The sequence below is a fragment of the Patagioenas fasciata genome, chromosome 1, assembly GCF_037038585.1.
Source record: "Patagioenas fasciata isolate bPatFas1 chromosome 1, bPatFas1.hap1, whole genome shotgun sequence".
In the NCBI taxonomy this organism is placed as follows: Eukaryota; Metazoa; Chordata; class Aves; order Columbiformes; family Columbidae; genus Patagioenas; species Patagioenas fasciata.
Window position 1 is genome coordinate 193,348,286 of NC_092520.1, and position 21,197 is coordinate 193,369,482.

The following is a 21,197-nucleotide window of genomic DNA, read 5'->3' on the forward strand; positions in this document are numbered from 1 at the left end:
CCATCTAAGATATTTTTATCTTTTTAAATTTCCTCAGTTTTTAGCATTTTGATTCACAATATTCACATTGTTATATTGTTGTACTTGAAGCTTTGATAGTTTAATAGCAACATAAAATAATCACTGCCTTTTTCTGTTTATCAGGCTGTTATCACAAATAAAATCCTAGCTGAACAAATAATCTCTCACACATTAAACTAAACATAACAGAAGCAAAAGGAAGTACAGATGTACCAGTGGACAAGCTCCATTTTTAGTAGAGCTAGTGATGTTTATAACGAGTAGATTTTCTTTAGAAAGCACTAAAAAATATCTGAAGGATTGCTCAGAGTCACTTCAAATGGTCTAAATTTACAAAGACTCTACAGAAGCAAGCAGCACTAGAAGATCACTCTTAAAAAAAGCAAAAAACAAAACTGAACAAAACCAAAACAAAATGAACCAAACCAAACAAACAAACACACACACAAAAAAAATCTACCTAAAGGTTCCCAACAAATCTAATAGAAATGAGACCACCTTGCTGACCTGGAGTTTCACATGTTTTTCCCCTTGCTGCCATTGTGCAATGCTTTATTTGGGGTAAAAAAAAAGAGTGATGGTGAGAGCAAGACAGAGAGAGAGAAAAAAAATAAAGCCTTGAGGAAAAAATCGCCAGTATTTCTTGGAACTGGTACTTCTGCGTCCACATTGAAGTGTCTTTGTACTGTGAACCACAAGATCACTTTGAAAAGTTTTGTTATTCACTAAATGACAATACTCAGACAACTAAGAGCACAGCTATATTGTTTTATGTCAGAAGAGCTCTCCATGATCTGAATTCTCTTTCTGGAAATGATTTTGTGTTATTGTGTGAGAGCATGTATGAATGTCTGACTTTATGTATCATTTTTGCAGCTAATCAGAAATTAACTGGAATCTGGCTGCCCTGGAGATTGCCTGCTACAGATTTCTTCTGCTGCTGTCAGTGACTTAAATTCAACCTGCAAGCCAGGGACTGATCCAATGCCATTGCACAGCCACCCTCACCGAACCTGGAGAAGGTGTCGTGTTTTAGGTTCACACCAAGCACAGTTCTAGCCCAGCTTCCCCTGGATCCAGAGGCCAGGTGCACACCGGGTGAGGATGTCCACATAAAATATTGGGCTCAGACCATTTCTGCTCATGATTGAAAGTGGTAACTATCATCCAAGAGTAATCAGGTCCATCTATGGAGCGAATTGATTTCATTCTAGCTCTTAATGAGCAGGTACCAAAGTGATAAAAGAGAACAGTGAAATACCCTCTCAATCAGCCCCGTGGGCAATTCTTGCCTGGTGAAACAGAGACTGAAAGGACAAAGTGGTATAAAGTAGTTCAAAATGTTGCACCCGTTCAAAGAGTAGGTTAAAAATCCTTCCTTCCCAAGGCTTCAAGTGCATCTTCTTCTCATCACTTTAAATCTGTTTCGTAAGATAGTGACTGGGTGATAATGAACGCTATCCATTTACTGCTCTTGCTGAATATGTTGGTTAATCGTGCACAACACTTTGAAGATAAAGCACTGTGTTGTTAATAAACACAGTGTAATGTTTCTCTCATGCTTTTTTTAGCACTCCTCTTACTTTGTCCAAGGTGTAAATACCTCACTGCAGGTACAGGGTCCAGGCTGGCCGGCTGCTGGGGCCACATGCTGATTTTGGCTGAAGGCTTTCACACCAATTGTTCTGTGGCTGTTTCCCTCCATTGCCAACGCATCACACTGTCTCTTGCTGTTGTTTCCTCACTTGCTTGTTCAGGGGCAGGATAAGGGAATTTCAATGATTTCTGGTGAAAAGGGCCCTTCCTTTACAGCAGGCTGTCATTTCCCCTTGCCTAATACACAAAGAAAGCTGCCAACAGGAGCACAACTGCTTTCATTGGCTGCTAACAGCCTTTGAGTGGAACAAAACCACGAAAAGAGAAGAAACACTAATTTCCCCTTCACTCTTTGCACCCTGACTCAGACTAACATTAGGGGGGCAATTTTCTTGGAGGACAGAAAGAACCTTCCTTTTCCTGGCCACAGGAGTGTGACAGAAGAGGTTGCTGAAATCAGCTGTTAGCACAGATTGATGTGTTTTTCACACATTAAAAAAAAACAACAAAACAAAACAAAACAAAAAAAACCAAAACCAACAAACTTTCACTTCATTTTCCATTTTAGACTTCTGCAGTTCATGTTTTGGAAAGACAATGATTATTTCTTTCACATGTAATTGCAGGCATGTACTGGTTTAAAGGTATTCATAACTCAGAAAAGCACTATGTGAAAATAAAGAAACAATGCGAAAACTTAACTGCTAACACGAGCTGTCAGTGAGAATTAAACCTTCTGCAAGGCACCCGTGGCAACCTCACCTGAGTTCAGAGAGCTGCTCCACTAGCTGATAGAAACACCAAGCTCCTGGGAACTGATCCTGCCAACACTTACACATGTGCTTCATCTTAAACCGATAAAAATACTCCCATTTGGGCTATCAATATGCACAGAGTTAACAATGCACTGCAAATGCTGGTGAGATCAAGACCTGAATCCGGGAGACCAAACCTGCAAAAGTTCTCAGTGGGTCACATATCTCAAGCATTCAGAGAGAAACAAGATTTTGGTTTTAAGCTGTTGCTGCTGAGAATAATATCCAAAGCAACTAAAAATGAAGGAAAATGTCTCCTTCATTCTGTCTAAGACACACAACAGTCATGTTCCTGCTTATAGAGATATTTCACACAGAAACCAAATTATCAAAATCAGTCAGGTCTGTAGCTGATCCCCTGGATCTTTTTCAGTGTTAAAACTGTGGCAGCAACTATTTGAATCCCTTCCCATACCTGAAACATACCTAGACCTCTCCCTGCTTCAATCCCTTGATGCTTAACAGCCTAAGATCACATTTTTCCTTTATGAGAACACTGATTTGGCTTTTTCTACCTCTATACCTATTTTTACGAAATTTCTAGGACTTTAACATATGAAACCTGAAGTTGGGTCATGGTTCCAAATTTATTATGGGGTAACAAATAAAAATTCAAAACATCACTGCATAGGTCTTCTTTCCTTAGGAAAACACAGTAAAAATAAGATGCATGTCAAACCACAAAAAACTGCTAAAGTATTCATGAACAGATGCGGTACATGAAGTTATTTTTCTTTCTGCCCTTCTTTACTGAACTAGATTTAAATGTGCTCTATAGCAATACTTATCATGAGCCTATAATACCGTACTGTGATCCACAGTAGTAACCATTTTGAATATGATGCTATTAACAAACAGAAGTCATCTGTCTGCTGAAATTCCATCAGACTATTCCATTCTGAGGTCAAAAATGTTTTTCTCCTCTCCATCTGCTATAATTTTGGAGATTTGTTGAGTAAAGAAGACAAAAGCTCTGAACACTGAGCAAATCTATTTTAAGGAGTATATTTATCACAAATCTAATGTGTTGGCTGACTAATAACAACATACATGTGTGCACTGCGCTTGCCAGATAATATCAACATTTCCAAATAGTTACCACATTTACAATTAAAATAATGTATTTGCCAAATGTTTGGTTGTTTTTCTTTATTTTATTCAAATGATGTTTTCTCTTCTGGTTGAAGTACAGAACAAAATTTCCTGAGTATCAGAAGTAAAACATTAGAGAGAGATTCTAATGTCCGATAGAGCCTCATGCAGCTCTCAGCCATACAATATTGCTGAGATAATATCAGGCTTGTCAGTCCTGTAGGAGGCCTAAGAGCATCCTAACAAGGAAAACTGAAATGGGGGTTTAAAATTTGCCTTTTACAACTTCCCTGCTTGTCAGTTGCAATTCTCCAGCCATTTCTCATGTCATATGATTTCTGGCTTCTGCTGACCTGCCTTCTGTCTCCATCCTTCTGTAAGCGGTGGAGACAGGAGAGGTGGATGGCAGCGGGAGTTCACATGCACAGCGTTTGTACACCCCACGATAGCTGGTATGCAGAAAGCTTAGTATTTGAGTCTTCCTACGGCATTATTGGCTTCTGCTCTGGGGCTGGCCTGGGGGTAGAATCTTAGAGAAAAATAGATGATCAAAGAAGAATTAAAACAGTATTGCCTCGTTGTAACATTCTCATTCCTAAACCTCCCATCTACTTCAAGTGCAGGCAGCTGCAGCTTCAGAGGAGTGTAGGAGCTGAAGCTCAGGTCGTGCTAAAAACACAGATTTCAGAAGAGAAAACCCAAATGAAACACCTGGTGATTGCTTCCCATGACTTCTTTTCCCCTCTAACAGCAAGAACGGATGTTGAGCCTGACCCAGTGGCTGATCCAGTGGTCGGCTGCCTCAGTGTCCTGCTCCCTCACCCCACTCCAATCTATATGCCGCTCCTGGCACCATCTTGACCTTGTGGTAAAGCAGCTCTGGGATCAATATCATCAGGCATTCTGGAAGCAGAAAAAAATATATCACTTTTTCTTGTTTTCTAATGGTTGGTTTCCAATAGAGGCTCATTATGGGATCAGATATGTACCAGAGCTGGACAAAGAGATGCTGGGGGATTACATGGTCAGAAGTAGGGAAGGGGATGGGGACCATCAATCATGGAAGAGAACCTTAAACCAGCCTAGCCATAATATGATACCCCTCCTGAAGAAATTAATTATCAAGGACATGCTGGGAGGAGAAGAACAGTGTAACAAAGGGACCGAGTGTTCATTAATCTTCATTTGCTACTCTCAGTGTTCATTTGCTCACTTCCATGTAGCACCATGCTGAGAATACTGCTTGGGAGAGGCACCAGAGGTAGTTGCTGTGTAGTTAGGGCGAAGATTTGGGAGATGGAGTTGCTGGCTACAAGCTCCAGTTGCTGCTTTAGTGTGTCTCTAGATGAACAATGACTTCAGAATCGTCCCTGTTGTTCAGGCATCAAGCTGTTAGAGGAAAGAAGGCTGCCCCAGGAGTCACATCACTGGGTTAGAGTTGCATTGATAGAGCATTTTAGTTTGGACACTGGGCAGTTAAGCATGACCTAGCTTAATTCTATCATGTAAAAGGAGTGCAGCTTTGTCTGGTTAGACCTCTACATGTATATTTGGTTATTTTCGCTAATGGCAGTGTTTATCCTCTTGAACATTTATTTTGCTAGTTAATTTAAGTTACATATTATTACTTTTATATCATTTTCCTCCTCAGCAAGAAAGAAAAAAAAAAAAAAAGAAGAAAGAGGCTGAATGCAAAACAAAACAATTCCAGCAAGACTAAATAACACCTTCAGGGTACTATAACACTGGTATCGGTCATTTAATCATAGTAGGCTTTACCTTCACTAGAAGTATTGCCATAGTTAAAGAACAAAAACCATCCACTGCAAGGCTCTGCCCTTCCCTTACCAACATGGCCCAATTCTCCTCCAGCCCAGTGCCCCATTTCCTCATAGGCTTTTTAGTTCAGACTTCCGAGTTTCAGAAAACAGCGGTACACCTCGCAGAGCACGTGAGGTGATCTTTCCACTGCCGGTATGGGCTCAGCTGAAGGACTATGGCCAGTGATAAAATCAGCATTTCAAGGATGAAGCTGCCCGCTTACACAAGTCCAAAAAATAATCAGAGACATAGGAAAGAGTCTACATGAGAAGTTGAATGAAGGAGGGAGGAGGAGTGCAAAGAAATGAAGGCTGAGAGAAGGTATAATCACAGTCTTCAAATATGTAAAGGGGTTTTGTGAAGGGGCAGGAACAACCTTCCTGTTTTCAGCATCCTTGTTAGCATAAGGAGCAAAGTATTTAATCTGCAGCAAGGAAGATTCAGATGGGATATTAGTATGACAGTAACAGTTAAGCAGTAGATAGATGGCCTGCAAAATGCTCAGACCTCTGTCACTGGAGATTTTTAATAGACGGGACCAAATGCACCAAAATTTACCTATAGGTGTAGATGATACTGCTCCAAGCCAAGAGTACGCACCAGATACCTCAGAGGTCCTTGCCAGCCCTCTGCACAGCAGATGTGGTCCCAGCAGAAAGGCCATGTGGTGCAGAGGGACACCGGTGCGGTGCGTCTGCACTCAAGGGTGCCTCTTCATGCAACAAGCCTTGGGAGGAGGCAGCACGCTGGCTGTGGCTGGGTATTGTGACCCCTCCTCCTTTTAGAGACATCGGAGCTGAACTGTATTAATCCTGTAAAACTTTTCTTGAAATGAAGAAACATTCAGAACTACCTAAAATATTATCAGATTCCTGATTTTCCTGAGCCACTGTGCAAGATAGTTCCATAGTTGATTTGATGTGACTGAATTTTGTTCAGCTCTCACAAATTTTATTCCAGGCTTTGTGTTCTGCCTTGTCCCAGAGGAGCACAGTTTCTGCAAGAATTATTGGAGTGAAATATAGCCACAGCCTCAACTATTAATTGCTTTGGAAGTGAAGACCCAGGCTCTCTTACATTGTATCCAGGGAAGGAATATGAGCACTGACTTGGTGCACATATATATATATATATATATATACACACACATACATAAACCAGAGCCATTGGAAAACTGAGTATCTGAGTTTTGCACTTGTGGAATCCTACACAATCTCTCACAATTCACTTCAGATTGCCTGAATTCCAGTTATCTGACATGCCTGTGATAAACATGGGGGTTATTACATCCTGAGTCATTGTCCAGAAAAAAATAACTTAATCTTCTAATAATCTAAATCATGAAGAACAAAAAAAAAAAAAAGGCATTTTTGAAACTGATGCAAAGACAACACTGAGATTTTGCAATATCCTGATGAACAAGAGCTGTTTACTGTGAACAGAAGACAGCAACTGCATTTTGGCCAGTTCTTTGCAGCACCTCTCTCTGAGGGCAAATGCCACTTAATTCTGGCTTGGGTCCAAGTGAACCAACTACCTTCATCAGGAGTATTTCTTTAGGTTCTCTGACACAATGGCAAAGGCGCTCAAAATATGATTAATGGCAATAGAAGATCATAACAAAGGTCAACGGTTTTTCAGCTCTATGCCAGTGTTCTTAAACCAGAGATTTGGATCCAGATATTTCACCTACTGATGTCTGGCAGTTTTCATATGGCAGACTGAGGTTGAACTAGAGTTCTGATAGCCAAAAGTCACAGTGACGGGCAGAGCAATTGAAACTCTCTTAGTCCATTTTCATGCTGCTATCTAACCAAAATCATTTGAGTTGGATGTCCCAGGCCTCAGTACAAACCTCATGATTTATGTATGCCAAAAGCTGCTTTCGAAAACACTCATCCTTTTACCATCTCCCACGAGCATCAAAATGTCCAACATGTCTAGCAGGATGCCATGTATTTATTTTTCACGTTGCTCATGAAGAAAAGCTGCTTTAGTAAACCCACATGGGGTGGCAAGCAGCATTAAGTAACTGAAGTTTCCCGTTGATTACCCCATTCCATCTCCTCCCTGTGGCAGAAACAGATGTGATTTTTCTACCAATTTCATTGACATGAAAATAACCACTTTTAAAATCAGGGCTAATGAGATAGAAAAGTACAACAAAAAATTGCTCAAAACCTGTAAATATGGACACTGAATTGCAGCTATTTGACATGCCGAGCCACAACAATGACACATGATTTATTGATTAGTTGCCATCACATGATGGAAGCTCAGCTAGTCATTTAAAATACCCATCTTCCTACAAATAAAAAGGTAAAATACAGCCTCAGTGTTAGTAGTCAATACTTTATTTTTCTATCTTACCTTAGGTGTCATCAATGAATTTTGACTGATCTAAGCCTTTTAAACTGGTAAATGCTTCTCTAATTCTATTTTACCATATTAGACTCCTACTATTTTAGCTATATGTTCAACTACTATAGTTCAGATACATTTGTATAGTATAAACACAAATTTCCTGCAATATGTTCCAAAAATATTAATTAAACAATATCTGAAATTACTGATGTAAAAAGATGCATTATTTCCAGGATAAAACAGTTAAACATATTTTCCACTGCTGAACAGAACACTGTAATCATGTCTTCTTACTTGTAATTGTCTTCCCACAGTCCAGCTCTCTGTAATAAAACCACTTCAGATATTAGTAGATAATGAGATTCTATTATTTTTTCTACAATACAGATATATTTATAGCAGTGTGCATGACAGTTAACTAATTCCAATAGCCAGTTCTCCAACCAGTTGCAGAATTAGCAATACCAGTGAGCGTGAGTATATTAGCGGTGGTTAATATGGATGGTTACTTTGTGATAGCAGAACAGTGGCTTTGGAACTTAGCTAGGCAGCTGCCTTAATTGAAGTTGGAAATGCTGGTTTGTCTGGCTTATATATATGTGTGTGTGCATGTTTGTGAAGGCTCTATTTAAACAGAAAAAGGAGAAGACAAAAAAGGGCAGGGCCAAATACTAGTTTTCAGGATTTTATATTAATTTTTCTTTTAGCTACACTTGGAAACAACACTAAACTTTCTGCTGAAATTTCTTATCATACTTTGACTATTTTTAAAATTAAATTCCACAGAAAATTCAAGGTAGCATTAAAAAATACAATCATCACCCATATGAACCTCTTAATTACGCAAGGATCTCTTCACTGGGCTCACACAGAACTGGCTATGACCAGGGCAATGTCAGAATGTCACGTCTTGACTGCCAGGGCTGCTACTTGTAGTAGTTACACATCTGTGTATAGACATTGCACACATCCATATAAGGTTTTCTGCAGATTCCACATGGAAATTGTATCCAGGGCCTGCTGGTTTTATATCTCATACCTTTGTGCAGCAATTTATATCTGTAGCAACGTATATGCAAAATGTCTGCTAAACTAAACAAAAGCAAAATTCTGACTGGGTGAGGTTTTGCACAGGGGTAAAAAAATGTACCAAGTCAGGGTTGGTTAGAAAATACCAAAACCCACAGACACTTTCCAGAATCAAAAAAAAAAAAAAAAAGGAAATCCTCCAATTAATCTAAGGTTATTTTGTTATTTTATCCTTAAACATTTTGTGGGGAATTGTTGGAAAATGGGCACTGAGAAATCCATCAGCCTCAAAAACCCCTCAAATATACACAAATTGATCTGCCATGTGAGTTTGGTGCAAAGGGCATGAAAGTCAGGATGTGCGCAGTGACATTTCACAAATCTAATAATAACACCTTAGATTTATCTGGCACTTTTCATCCAGAAAATACATCCCAGAGTGATTTATGGACTGTAAAAATATAAATATGTATATCTGGGTCATTTCAGTCACTAGCAGAAGACGACATGGTGCCCTATCAGAACCAAAGATGTCAGATAAAGGGTGAAAAAGTATTGTAGAGCCCTTGCTTGTATCTTAACCAAGAGACTTAAACCATTCGCGTAGTGTCCTACTTCTTGCGGTCTTTGCATTCCCATTATTGAGAGAAATTTCTTACAGAGGATTGCAGTAGCAGCGGTGCTTGGGCAGAATGAATCTCAGCTCCAGCTGCTTCCTGGTACAGCAGATCCATTGCTGCTCACACGAGGAGGGATCCTGAAACCCTTCTCGCCCCCCCTCCCCTTCAGAGATTGCTGAGACACAGGAGATCCTCCAGCATGATGTAAGGACGTTGCTCAGACATGTGGGCACACAGACAATCAGAATTTTCTGCACACAGAAAGTGCAATTTTAATAATTTTAAAGGATTTGAGGTTCTTTTTTAGCTGTTTGGGTTGCTCTCAGGTTATCTCTGTAACCACAGGGCAACAACCTTGCTTCCTAAAGGCTGATAATCAATCATCTGGCTGTTTATCTGCCCATCAGCCCCGCATAAAAATGTCAGAACACATTCGTAGTTGCAAGCAAATGAATAAAAGAGGTAGAAGCCTCAAAGATAATTAAGTTCCCAGGGGTTTCTGAGCATCAGTGACTTGAGATTCAAATTAGTTTTCCAACAGAGATGCAGGAGGAACCCATCACCTCAGTAGCCACGCGGTGCAGGCAGCTCGCCTGCTGCTCTGGACCGGCAACAGCGGCTGCCACCTCTCGCCACCAATAAAAGATATCATGTCGGTCATAAAAGAGAAACGGGAGATGAGGATATAGCAATGAGTGAGTCAGACACAAATCCACAGGAAACACGGCTTCATTAGTTCTGTTGCTTGTGGAACAAGGCGTTTTTAATAACAACAGTGGAAATTTGGCTCTTTTTTACAGGCCTCGAAGGTCTCTGAGGGTAGGAAGGATACTATGTATTGCTGCACCTTAGACAAAACTGAGAATTGACGGTGCTGGGAAAGGAAGGAGGAAGGGCACAGACCTTGCATCCAGTGTAAAAGATAATAACAGGCAGGGAAAAAAAAAACAGAAGGACGACCAAAACAACGAATGGGTGATAACAAGGTGAAGAGAGAAAGAGGGAGTGCGGACGGAGGAAACAAGCAGGAAATTGAAGTCTGGACTAGAGTCCTATTCACATACAGTCCCATTATCTGTGCCCTTCACACTGGACAGGGAGCGAGCACGGCTGTGCCCCTTGAGCCACACACTCTGCATGTGTAAGTGCTAACTGGCAGGAAAGATCCCCGGGAGTCTGGGAAACTGTTAATCATTCGATCATTTACTTGTTTTCTAAGCAATTCTGCATTTAGGATTTGATTAGACCTCCTTTTATTTTTTCTTTCCTTTTTTGCTGGGTGGTGATAAGAGAGGGGAATAACCCTTCAGTTGCAAATAGCAGTTTTTGATGTGCAGCTGTTTATTTGGGTTGACTGAGGAGATATCTCCCTGTATCACATACTTCTCCACAGGGGTGAAGGACAATGTGCTGGCTCCAAGAGAAGGAAAGGCTAATGGGAGGCAGAAGACCATCTTGTGAACACTTTGCAGCTTCACAAGCGGACCAGGTGCTGAATTCAGCACTGAATTCAGTGACAGAAGTGCTGTGGCACACATTTGTGCCCCAGCTGGCAGAAGCATGGGCCAACGTGTTAGGCTTGCTGCTTTAACACATCCACATGTGCCTGGCAGAACAGCAACTTGCAGAGGCTTAGCAGAGAAGACAGCTGTCCTGGGATGGGATGCTGTGTGGCCACCTCGAGCTCTAGTTCGGCTTCATAATCCCTGTCACACTTGGCAAGGTCAAACGCACAGCAGGTAACTGATACAGACTGGATGAGCATTCAGCACGGCTTCACTTCACCAGCTCCTCTTTTGAATTAAATAAACTGTCACCATTGCTCTGGCTCTGTGCGTGTCCACAGGCAGGTTTCTAAAAAAAAAAGAAAAAGAGTTGTTATTAGGCCAGAGCAACAGGAGCTGGAAGAAACCGTTCCAGCCAGAAGGAACCATGTGTATTGGGAGAGGGCTAAGGCTCAAAGGCTCAGATTTACCCTGGGGACAGCCACCATGAGACCACAAAAGTACAGCAAGTACAGCCCTGGCCAGTGGCCTTTGGATGAAACAGTTGTGGGACCATTACTGGGGCTGCCTCCCCCAGCAGGGTGAGCAGATCACTAGGTTTGAAGCAGGCTGGGTGGGGGGACAAGTTAAAGAGCCCTCAGCAAAAGCCCCTGGGGCAGAGTGTGCCGGGAGGCAAGGATTCACAGGCCAGGGCATGAGGAGAGCTGCCTGGCCGGTAATTCCAGGGCATTCTGCCAAAAGTTTGGGCACAACCTGGCCAGAAGCCCAGACGTTGAAAAAGCAACCTGGAAAGTGAGGTCTTACCAAGCCCATTAGCAGCCTGTGAGTTTCTCTGTCCTGGATCCCTCCCAGGGCTTGCAGGATGCATCTAACCCAATTTTCCTAGGGAAGTCCCACCTCCCTCTTCTTCAGATTTCCCTTCTCTCTTCCAGCAAGCAAAGAGGTACAGAGGGAGGATCCAGATCTTCTGAAACACTCTACAATTATGCCAGAGCTGCTCCTTCTCATCTTACAGTGACTCAGCCCAGTCAGGTGAAGAGCAGGAAGAAGGCAAACAAACAAGGACAGGGCCTTCTGGTGGAGGTGAGCAAAAAATTTGGGACAGGCTGGTGAGACCCAGTCAGGACAGAGACTGCTTTCTAAGCACAACACAGAGGGAAAACCCCACAAAACACCATGTTACGTTTGAATGGTCCCAAATCACCACAAAGACTGTGGTGCCACTTAGCACAGACAAGGTCTGAAAGTCAGTTTTAACATCTCCTCCAACAGCCTCTCACTTTTTACCCTTGCCCAGGTTTTGGAGCTGATTTTTATTTATTTGGTATTTGTTGTCACTCTGAGATGCAATGACAATATTTCAGCAGCTCCCAGGGTGTTAGGAAGTGTGGCTTTCTGACCAGCTCTCTTCTGTAGTTTCAGTGGGAAGCCAAATGCACACAGTATTTAATGAAGCTGTGCTCAAAGCGCCAAGAGCAGCTAATTAATTACTCCTTGCAACATTGCTGGTCCACATTTTACTGGTGGAAAGCTACCTACAGTCTAAACAACTTGCCCAAAGCTCATTTGAGCCATTCTTCTAAGGTGTCCCTCTTTTTGATAGGTTATCCCTACATTACTTAAGAGTCAAAACAAATTTGACAGCTGAATGCAGAGATCACAGTGCTAAAGCAAGGCGATGCTGTCCTTACAGGCAGGAAGCAGGCTCTGTATCAACTCCTGTTGGGGTGTCTCTGGGGAAAGACAGCAGAAATTTGCACACTGGCTTTTCAGCAGATTGCCTGAGAGGGCAGAAGAGACCTTCTGAAGAGATCTTCAGAAATTGCAATTACAGAGAGTTTACCTAAGAGGATAAACCTGGCAGTACTTTAAGTTCGCTGAAAATGTTTCTGGTGACTTATTTTGGGCTGCGCAATAAGGTAAGGTGTGCAAGAAGAGGGGCAAGCCCAGGTGCTGCTTTGCTCAGGGGCTGAGGGGTGGAAACTATGCTGTTCCTTGTCTATTCAGGAGTGTCCCCAAAACACCACCGGAATGTGGCAGGTACCCCAAGCCCTTTAGCTACGGAACAGCAAGGAGACCTTGTACCGCCGGAGAACGCGACAGAGGTCAGCCCGGATCAGACGCGGGCAGAGGCTGCCCAGAGGCGCCGGGCAGCGCCTCTGCGGGTCCCGCCGCTCCCCACGCCGGGCCTGCGGGCGGCAGAGGGCTCGGCACCACCGGCAGTGGAGCAGCCGCCCCCCAGCCCGGCCTCTGCTCCCCAGCGGGGTTCGGCGCGCTCTCAGCTCGGGGGCCACGGGAGCGCTCGGCCCCACGGGTGGCCCCGCTCCGGCTCTGTCGCGCCGGGCGGGTAAAACAAAGCGGAGACGGGGAAAGAAAAAAGGAGAGAAAGTGCGGCTCCTGCCTTCCCCCGGCCCTCCGCCTGCATCTCCCTGCATGAAACAGCGCTGCAAGCGGATCCTGACCGGGGGCAGGGGGTGGAGAGAGGAGGAGGACGGAGGGAGGGAAAGAGGGAGGGAGGAAAGGAGGGACGAACGGGAGCCTCTCGCCTTCCCTGGGCTGTTTTTTCAGTTTCCTGTCTCGCATTGTGCTCACAGCGGATATGTGCTGCGCCTACAGGTGTGTCCCCTCCTCGCAGCTTTTCCCCGGCTCCCCGGCGTAGGCTTTGGCTGTCGGGGGGCGGCGGTGGCGGATCGCGACCGTCATGTGATGATTAATTTTTCTCGGGGCGGTTTCTCTCTCTCCTCCGTCTCTGCCTTCCCCTCCCTTGCTCCCCGCCGCTCTCCTCCTTCTTCTTGGAGGTGGCCGCAGCCGCTGCTGCCTTCACACTGACTCTGGCTGCTGTGGCGGCGGCGGGGCCCGCCGGGAGCATGGGCGGCCGCCGGGGGCTGCCGTAGCGCCTCTGCCCAGCCCGCCTCCGCCGCCCACCCCGGGCTCCCGGGCACCGCTGCTCCTGCTCGGGCAACTCGGACGGTCTGTGCCCGCGGGGCTCTCTCCTGCCGGCGCCTGCACCTGTTGAAGGTAACGCAGCTCCTAACCCCGCCGCTGCGCGCCTCCGGATGGGGCTGGGGGGTTGGATTTCGCGGCGAGGTCCCTCCATCTCTCCCCTTTGCTCGGGAGCTGCTGAATCGCGGGTAGAGCAACTTCCCTCTCCTCGGCTGGGGCGGCGGGGGTTTCCGCCGCGCTGCCCGCGGCCCAGATGGTTTTGGTTAAGGGACTCCGGACTTCAAATGTCTTTCCCGAGCTGGCGCGCAGGGCCGAGGGGAGCGGCGGGGCGGCGGCTCCTCCTGCCCGGCAGCCGGGGAGCGCCGGTGCCCCGCCGCTGGAGCGCAGCCCCGCTCGGCGGGGGCTGGTTGTTCTTCCCGGGAGTTTCGCAATCTCCGCGGGGCGGTGGGGGTCAGTAGCCCCGGTGTCACGGCTCGCCCTGGCCCGGCGCCGGCCACGCACTCCGCCTTCATTCCCCACTGCTCGGGAGCTCATCTGGCTTTTCTGCAAACGCGTTTTGTCTCTTTGCAGAGGCAGCTTTAAACTTTCTTTCCAAACTGTTAATTAGATATACTATACTTTGCTCGCGTTTCGTGCAGGCTAATGAAAGTGTGAGGCTGGAAAGGCTTGTGACTCAAGGCATAGTTATTCGGGAGCTGCAGAACACCTCTGCTCTCCTTGTTTAGGTGTGGCTGGACCTGTGACTTGTGACTTTACCTTCGAGACTGCATCAGTCTCGGTGACGCCCGAAGACAGAAGGGATCGATACCGATTTGGGTCTTTTCTGGGTTAACCAGGCACTCGGGTGAATATACAAAGAAGGAAGTGTAAGCTTATCGCGTCTCTGAATTCCCGTGGAAAATAACATTGGCTTTGTTGTCCATGAAGTACACCACTACGGTCTTGTCCCTGTCGCTGAGCTCGTCATTGACTGATAACTTGCTTGTGAGGGAACTTGATGCTTTTTTAACTGTTACCTTGAATGTGAAGATTAGCTTTGTGAACACCAGAGGGAACTCTGAATAGGTAATTCATTCGAGGAGATACATGCTTATTTTACTGTTTGTGTTCTCATTACAATGGAATCTAGAAGGAAGCAAAGGTTGGTAAGTAATAGGCTGCTGGTATGTACCTAGGATTGGCTTCAGCTTGCTTTACAGTTCTTTTCTGAAGGCATCAACCCCAAGGCTGGGCTGATTTCCCCCCCCTCCCCCCAAAAGCTTGAAATATGTAACTGGCCTTGCAGGAACAAGGTTGTGTACCACGCTGTAGGCAAATCACCTGGGTGACCCATTAGCTGTGACCTAGAGAGTGAGATTACATATGTACATTGGGCTGGTGCTTCATGCCCAGCCTGCCTCTTGGGTTGCGGGACAGATCCGATGTGCTTGGGCTTGGGGGCTGCTGCCTGTGATGGAAATGCCAGAACAGAGCATGCTTCCAGCCAAAACAAAAGGGAGGAAGTCTGCTTCTGAGCCTGGCATGGTATGTCTTGAATGCTTGTGGTTCCTAAGTTCTGATGGTAACCTTGTCTGATTGCAAGTGAAATAGAAAATTAGCTTTCTTAGAATATATTACTTAAATCATTATAGAAAGTAAATGGTGGCAGTGTTCAGGAAAGGAGTTTGAATGGTGGCTTCTGATACAAAAGGCTTTTTAAATGATCTGACAGAACTTCAAGAAGCTGGTGTCAACCCATCAAAATGTGATGCTGTATCATGTAGCAAAACAAACCCTCAAAACATGTACCTGAAGCCTTGAATACTTGTGATAGTCTGTCACAATAGTTGTTATAATCAGACTTGTGAAATACCCCTAGGTTGTCAATGATGTGGGATGGATAGGGCAATAAATACACTTGTGACTCTGATTTATGCTCCAGGAGCTGAAGCATCCAGCTGTTCATCCTGTCTCTTTGCCAGAGATTACTTTGCCATTCTGCCTTGTTTCCTATTGGACTTTGAATCTGCCAGAGTTTACAGCCTGGCATATGAATGTAAACTGCATTTTATGGCTGTTCATGTTAATGTGTGTTGCTGTGAAGTCCAGTAGCATGAACCTCCTGTTCCTCTCTCTGTCCTGGCAGAGGGACAAGGCAAACAGCTGGGATCAGCTAAATTGAGCTGCAGTTGTGAACCAGAGCCCACAAGCACCTATGTTCTTCTGAAATTACAAATGTGACTCCAGTGAACTACTTTGTCTCAGTGGGCAGTGGTAGCCAGGAGGCAGCTCTGCACATTAAGAGGTTGCGTGACCTTCTCAGTAGGTCAGTGACAGCACATGGGGTTCCGGGTTTCAGAAGGACATAGCAGATGGTGCACCCCAACAGCCCTCCTCTCCCTCTTTTCTTCCTTCATCCATTCTGTGAATCAGCAAGTGAACTTTTTTTTTCTTTTAGCTAAATTTTGCTTTGTCCATCTAACTTAAAGATCTATTATGTAAAATATCCTCACTGTGGGCAGAACCCTCTTCTGCCTGAATTTTCCTACAGATGTTGTTGGAAGTGGGATAAAGACTTTAAATAGTTTTACAAAACTGGGAGCTATTTAGCTTGCATGCAGAAGCTCCCTAAGAACAAATTATATTTCGAAGGAGGATCTCTTCATGAATGCTTATTAAGAGCAAAAGAATTCCAGTGACTTGTTGCTAACAGGTTTGGATTCTGGCTTGCTTTTGAAAAAATGGTTTGCACATTTATTTATTTTTATGAAGATGTAATACTAAGTATTTGTATTTCTGTAATGGCTGTAATTTGGAGCTTTTCAGTTATTTATTGTGTGGAGCACTGAATAAAGATATTTGTTATACTAGTGTCACATTCTGAATATTGAGTTACAATTTAAGGTAACAATCTTAAATTGGTGTTTGCAACTTTAAGCCCTTGCCAGCAAGCAGTTAATGGCAACGTTAACTGCTAGTCAAGTAATTGCTGCCGTTCTTTTACTGTCATTTTGGTCTCTCTTTCCTCCACTCAGACTTTTCTGCAGAGATATAATGAATAATCACCAAAATAGCTTGGCATTGTCACTTATGCAATTCCTCATCACATCCAATGTGTTGATGAGCTAATGTGCACTTGATTAAACGTACTTGATTTATGCAAACAAAAACTGTAGGTCCTTCTTGAAGTAAAGTTAGCACCTGCACAGCTGTTAGTGAGATGAGAGTCTAAATAATTAAGATGGAATTAAGTAAACAAACAACCTCAACGTGGTGTTTCTCCTACTTCTTTATCTTTTAGTTCAGCTCAGTTGTGGATATTTATTTTGGCTTTTCTTACAGGTTTTCTCATGCACCATGGGAAGTTGTGAAGCTCAGCTTATAGTGGAGGGTGATCCTCTTCTATTTAAATGTCTACCATTAGAATTAAAAAATATTTTAAAAGCACATTATTAGCTATAATAAAGCTGGGGTAACTAGAATTGGTGGAGTATTACTTAAAGAGTTTTGTTTAAGCATGAGGCTGGCTTGGACTTGACATTGATGTGTTGATCCTTCTTAAAAAAAAATAAAACAATACAGCCTGAGTATGAAATTGAGGGGGTGTCTGCTTAAAAACAAACAAACAAAACCAAACAAACAAAACCAAAACCCAGAGCAAAATGAAAACAAACAAACAAACAAAAACAAAAAACCCAACAAACCGTATTTGGATAGTAAGTGGTTTAACCTCCTGCTCTTTGCTTGGTCAAAACTAATGTACACAAAGTGGAAACAGGGAGTTGAAGATGGCCATTTTTTGTGACCATCAGTGGCTTAGTCTTACAAAAAACTCTCTAACCATCGACAGAACTGCTAAGATCTGGCTACAAAAAGAGGCTGCAGAGGGTGGATAGAGGAGGGAGAGGGCACATGCTGGCCCAAGCCCTGGAGCAGCAGGGCAGACTGGCAACCGGTTCAGGGAACCCTGTGGAGTTAAGACTTATTTTCTCTAGGCAGGTAGCTATTTGTTTATTTGTTAAAATCAAGTATTTCTCAGTTCCTGTCTCTGCAGTAAAGTCTCTGATAATATGTAATTTTTGGATCTCTCTAAGTTTGTTTACTTCTCAGATGGTTGGGGGAAGACTGACCTGTTGACATAATGTCCAGAAGTGCCTCTGCTTAACAAACATTTGGAACAATGATTAAAAAATATCCTAGAGCTAACTTGATGACCAGTCGCTGTTCAGTTGCTCAGTCTGAGGCTGCCATAACACGGGGTAGAGCTTGTCCCCAGGAATGTGTCAGCAGAGCCATGGTCACCAGCCACGTGCTTGTTGGGACGCTTGGTTTCGCTTTGGAATTTGGTTTCTGAGAGCCGGCGCCAGTGTGGATTGATGATTAGCTCTGCACTGCGCTCACCAGGATGCCTTGGCATTTGTCAGTGGACAGAGTCCACCAGGCACCTTGCCCCACCTTTGTGGTTATCTTCCTACTTTCTGCCTCTCTGGGTTCATTTTCAACATACTGTCTTCTACTGCCTGCCCTCAGGCAAACAGCTTCGCAATCCTAGAAACAAGTGAAATTAGTAGCTTTGATTTACTCAGTTCAAATGTGTCTTCTTTGAGAAATTAGTTATCTAATTAAAACTTAGTGTTTCCACTTGCTTTTCTTCATAACTAACATCATTAATTTAAGGCCACAGGTAAAAAGTGGAGGCATTTTGGTAATTTGCAGTGAATGAATTTTGTGTTACTTGACAGTCAGAGTTTTCTTTGTTTTCTTTATCTCCTTCCCTCCTTCCGCTGTCCTTCTCCTACTACTGTGCTGGACCTGCACAGGTAGACCTGCCAGGAGCACTCTGCCCAGTTAAATACATTGGAACTGCCTGTGATCAATGTGACTTTAAATAAAAATCCATGGGATTTTTAGCACTTCAACTGAATTCTTACAGAAGTTACCTTTTTAGAACAAGACACATTCATGCTTATTGCTGACTAGACCTGGCTAGCGTATTTCTAGTTAAGCTGGATTAGGTCTTCACGTCGATTTGGATTGAAGGGAGCTCTCATAAACCTGACACTAATCTTCCTGTATCTAGAGGGATTGTTAGGGTGATAGCTGGGTCTCTTGGAGAAGTGATGCAGAAGTCAAGATTTCTCACATTTCAAGCTTAACTTTCTGTCTATACTAATTGGCTATATTTTAAATAGGTAAAAATTTCAGGAGTCAACTCCTCACATCTTTTTTCTCTCAAGCTCTTTTTTACCTTTTAGATAGTCTAAGAAGAGAGATTGTCTTTCTGATGTATGCATATGAGAGCTGTATATAAAGAAGATTTAGCTTTTACATTCCTGGTTGCATCACTATTCTGAATTTATGAAGGATGAGTTCTTTAACTAGTGTTTGCCCAGTGGGAAAATAGTGATTATTCAAATATATTCAGCCACAGGAAGAAAGTAAAGGGCAGAAAAAAATAAAGCACGTTGGTTGGGTAAAAAGGGTACAACTGAGATAAAAGGTGAGGTCTCCCATCCCAAATCAGAAGCACATTTTAATAATATTTTGCCTGAACCTAGCCTAGGCATACACAGTAAATAAAAGCTTATTTCCTGAAGATATGTGGTGCTTGGAATGGTGAACAGTAGTAGGCTGTGGTTTCCTTCAGCTTCTTGGTCTCTTCCCTTTAATGGATCTGGTTATGTGCATTGCAGTTGGAAGTCTGAAATATGCAGTTCTCTCTTAAATACATCAGGTGACCATTAATTTGTCCTTCCTTAATATGTTGCCACAACTTGTGTTGAATTTATGTGCTATGTTCATTTACTCAGTATGAGACAAATTGGTAGAAACTTCATGTTGGGCGGGCCTGTGAATTGTAAGGCAATGAAAGCAATAGCTTAACCTCTTCTATTTTTAGTCTTGTGGGATATAATGGAGTAGTAAGTATTTTAAAAGAAAAAGCTTTAAAAAGTTTTTCTGTGCAGTTTTGATTCACATCATCAGCAACTGGAGCTTTTTCCCTCATGGACTGACTAACAGCCCGTGTTGGGATGGCGATGCATGCACATCACCCTTGGAGGTGTAAGATACAAAGCTAGAGAAGCAACTGAAACGAGTGACTTCTGGGATATTCATTTTTCTTCTCAAGCATGCTAAATGGAGGTTTTTGGTTTTTCTTCCTGAACTCTTTTACTGAGGCAGGAAGTGTCTTAATGAGTACTTTGAAGAAGTTTTTCAGGAGTCAGTAACTCTGCAACGCTGAAGCTGGTTTGTGACTGGGAATGTGTATCTGCTGTGTGCTTCAGGTGTTGTGTCCTTCTGCCCACCCAGGCTGTTGAGATCAAAAGCTAAAAGACTTTGCTTGCCTTGGCAATCCTGTAGCACTAAGTGGTGGGATGAGTTTACTTATTAATTCATTGGATAGAACTCCAGAGAGGTGACGTTTATGTTAATTAACAGATGACCTCTTCATTTGACATTTAGCTGGGGGAAGATATGCAAGCATTTCACAGTCCATTGTGCATTTAATTCAATGTTCAGTAGCATTAGTGAAAATGCAGGGCAATAACCTTTTTTTTTAATTTGTGTGTATGTGTGGTGTGGGGTTTTTTGGTTTGTTTTTTGTTTTCTTTGAGGTTTGGTGTTTTGGGTTTTTTGGAGACTGTCATCCAGAGTTTAGGGTCAGAGGACCCGTCCAGTCCTGCAGCTGTTTGGCTGTTGTGCATGGGCCAAACAAATCCTTGGGCTAAAGGGTACCTTATCCTGAAAATACTAAGAAGAGAATCCGTTTTTAAGAATGCTTTTCCTGTTCATTTCTTACTGTTCAGATTTATATCTTATTTCTAACAGGAGCCTTCTCTTGCATCTGTTGATCTCTTTTAAGTCTTGTGGCTGTATTAAAGTGTTTTTTATTGCTTATTCTTTTCCTTAAAGATGATCAAGTAAGCTGTCAGTTGTCTGTGTGGCTTATCAGAAGGACTGAATCTTTAAATCTGATTATATGTAATGCTTTTGTTCCCCTCTGGATGCTAATTGATTTTGTGACTCTGCTCTGCATGTTCTCTAATTTTCAACATCTCTTTTTTTGAGCATTAACGATGGGACTCTGTGCAGTATTTCATTGTCACTCATTACCATTACGTATCCCATCCCTTTCACTGTTTCCATTTACTCATGTTTTTGCATCCATGAACAACATTAGCCCTTTTAATAACAGCAGAAGCTGCGAGCATGATGCTTAGTTGCACAGCTATGATGACTTCCACATCCCTTTTGGTTTATTTGCTTCTTAAGGTCATGGTCCTCTGATTTGCAAACCTTACCTGCATTCCTGGTAATGGGGTACATATATCTGCCATCAGGTATCTAAGGCTGTTTTGGTTGGAATGAGCCCAACTTGACAAGTAATTGAGAACTCTGTGTGATTTCCT

General features: G+C 43.3%; 1 protein-coding gene and 1 long non-coding RNA gene across 9 annotated transcripts in view; one reads left to right on the forward strand and one right to left on the reverse strand.

Annotated features, from left to right (window-relative positions):
* Positions 1 to 10,071: 10,071 nt before the first annotated feature.
* On the reverse strand, positions 10,072 to 13,589 carry LOC139826927 (uncharacterized). Its single transcript, XR_011737047.1, has 2 exons — positions 13,456 to 13,589; positions 10,072 to 11,212 (listed from the first exon to the last, which is right to left on the reverse strand). It is a non-coding gene; the product is annotated as an uncharacterized lncRNA (long non-coding RNA).
* PLXNB2 (plexin B2) overlaps positions 13,392 to 21,197 on the forward strand; it is a 258,102-nt gene continuing 250,296 nt past the window's right edge. For 3 of the 8 annotated variants that reach the window (XR_011737046.1, XM_071803383.1, XM_065831676.2), the window contains exon 1: positions 13,753 to 13,881. The gene's annotated coding sequence lies outside the window, so the exon portion shown is untranslated. Of the gene's footprint in view, positions 13,480 to 13,752; positions 13,882 to 21,197 lie in introns of those variants that run through there. The other 5 variants (XM_065831686.2, XM_065831720.2, XM_065831694.2 and 2 more) reach the window with 5 other exon arrangements.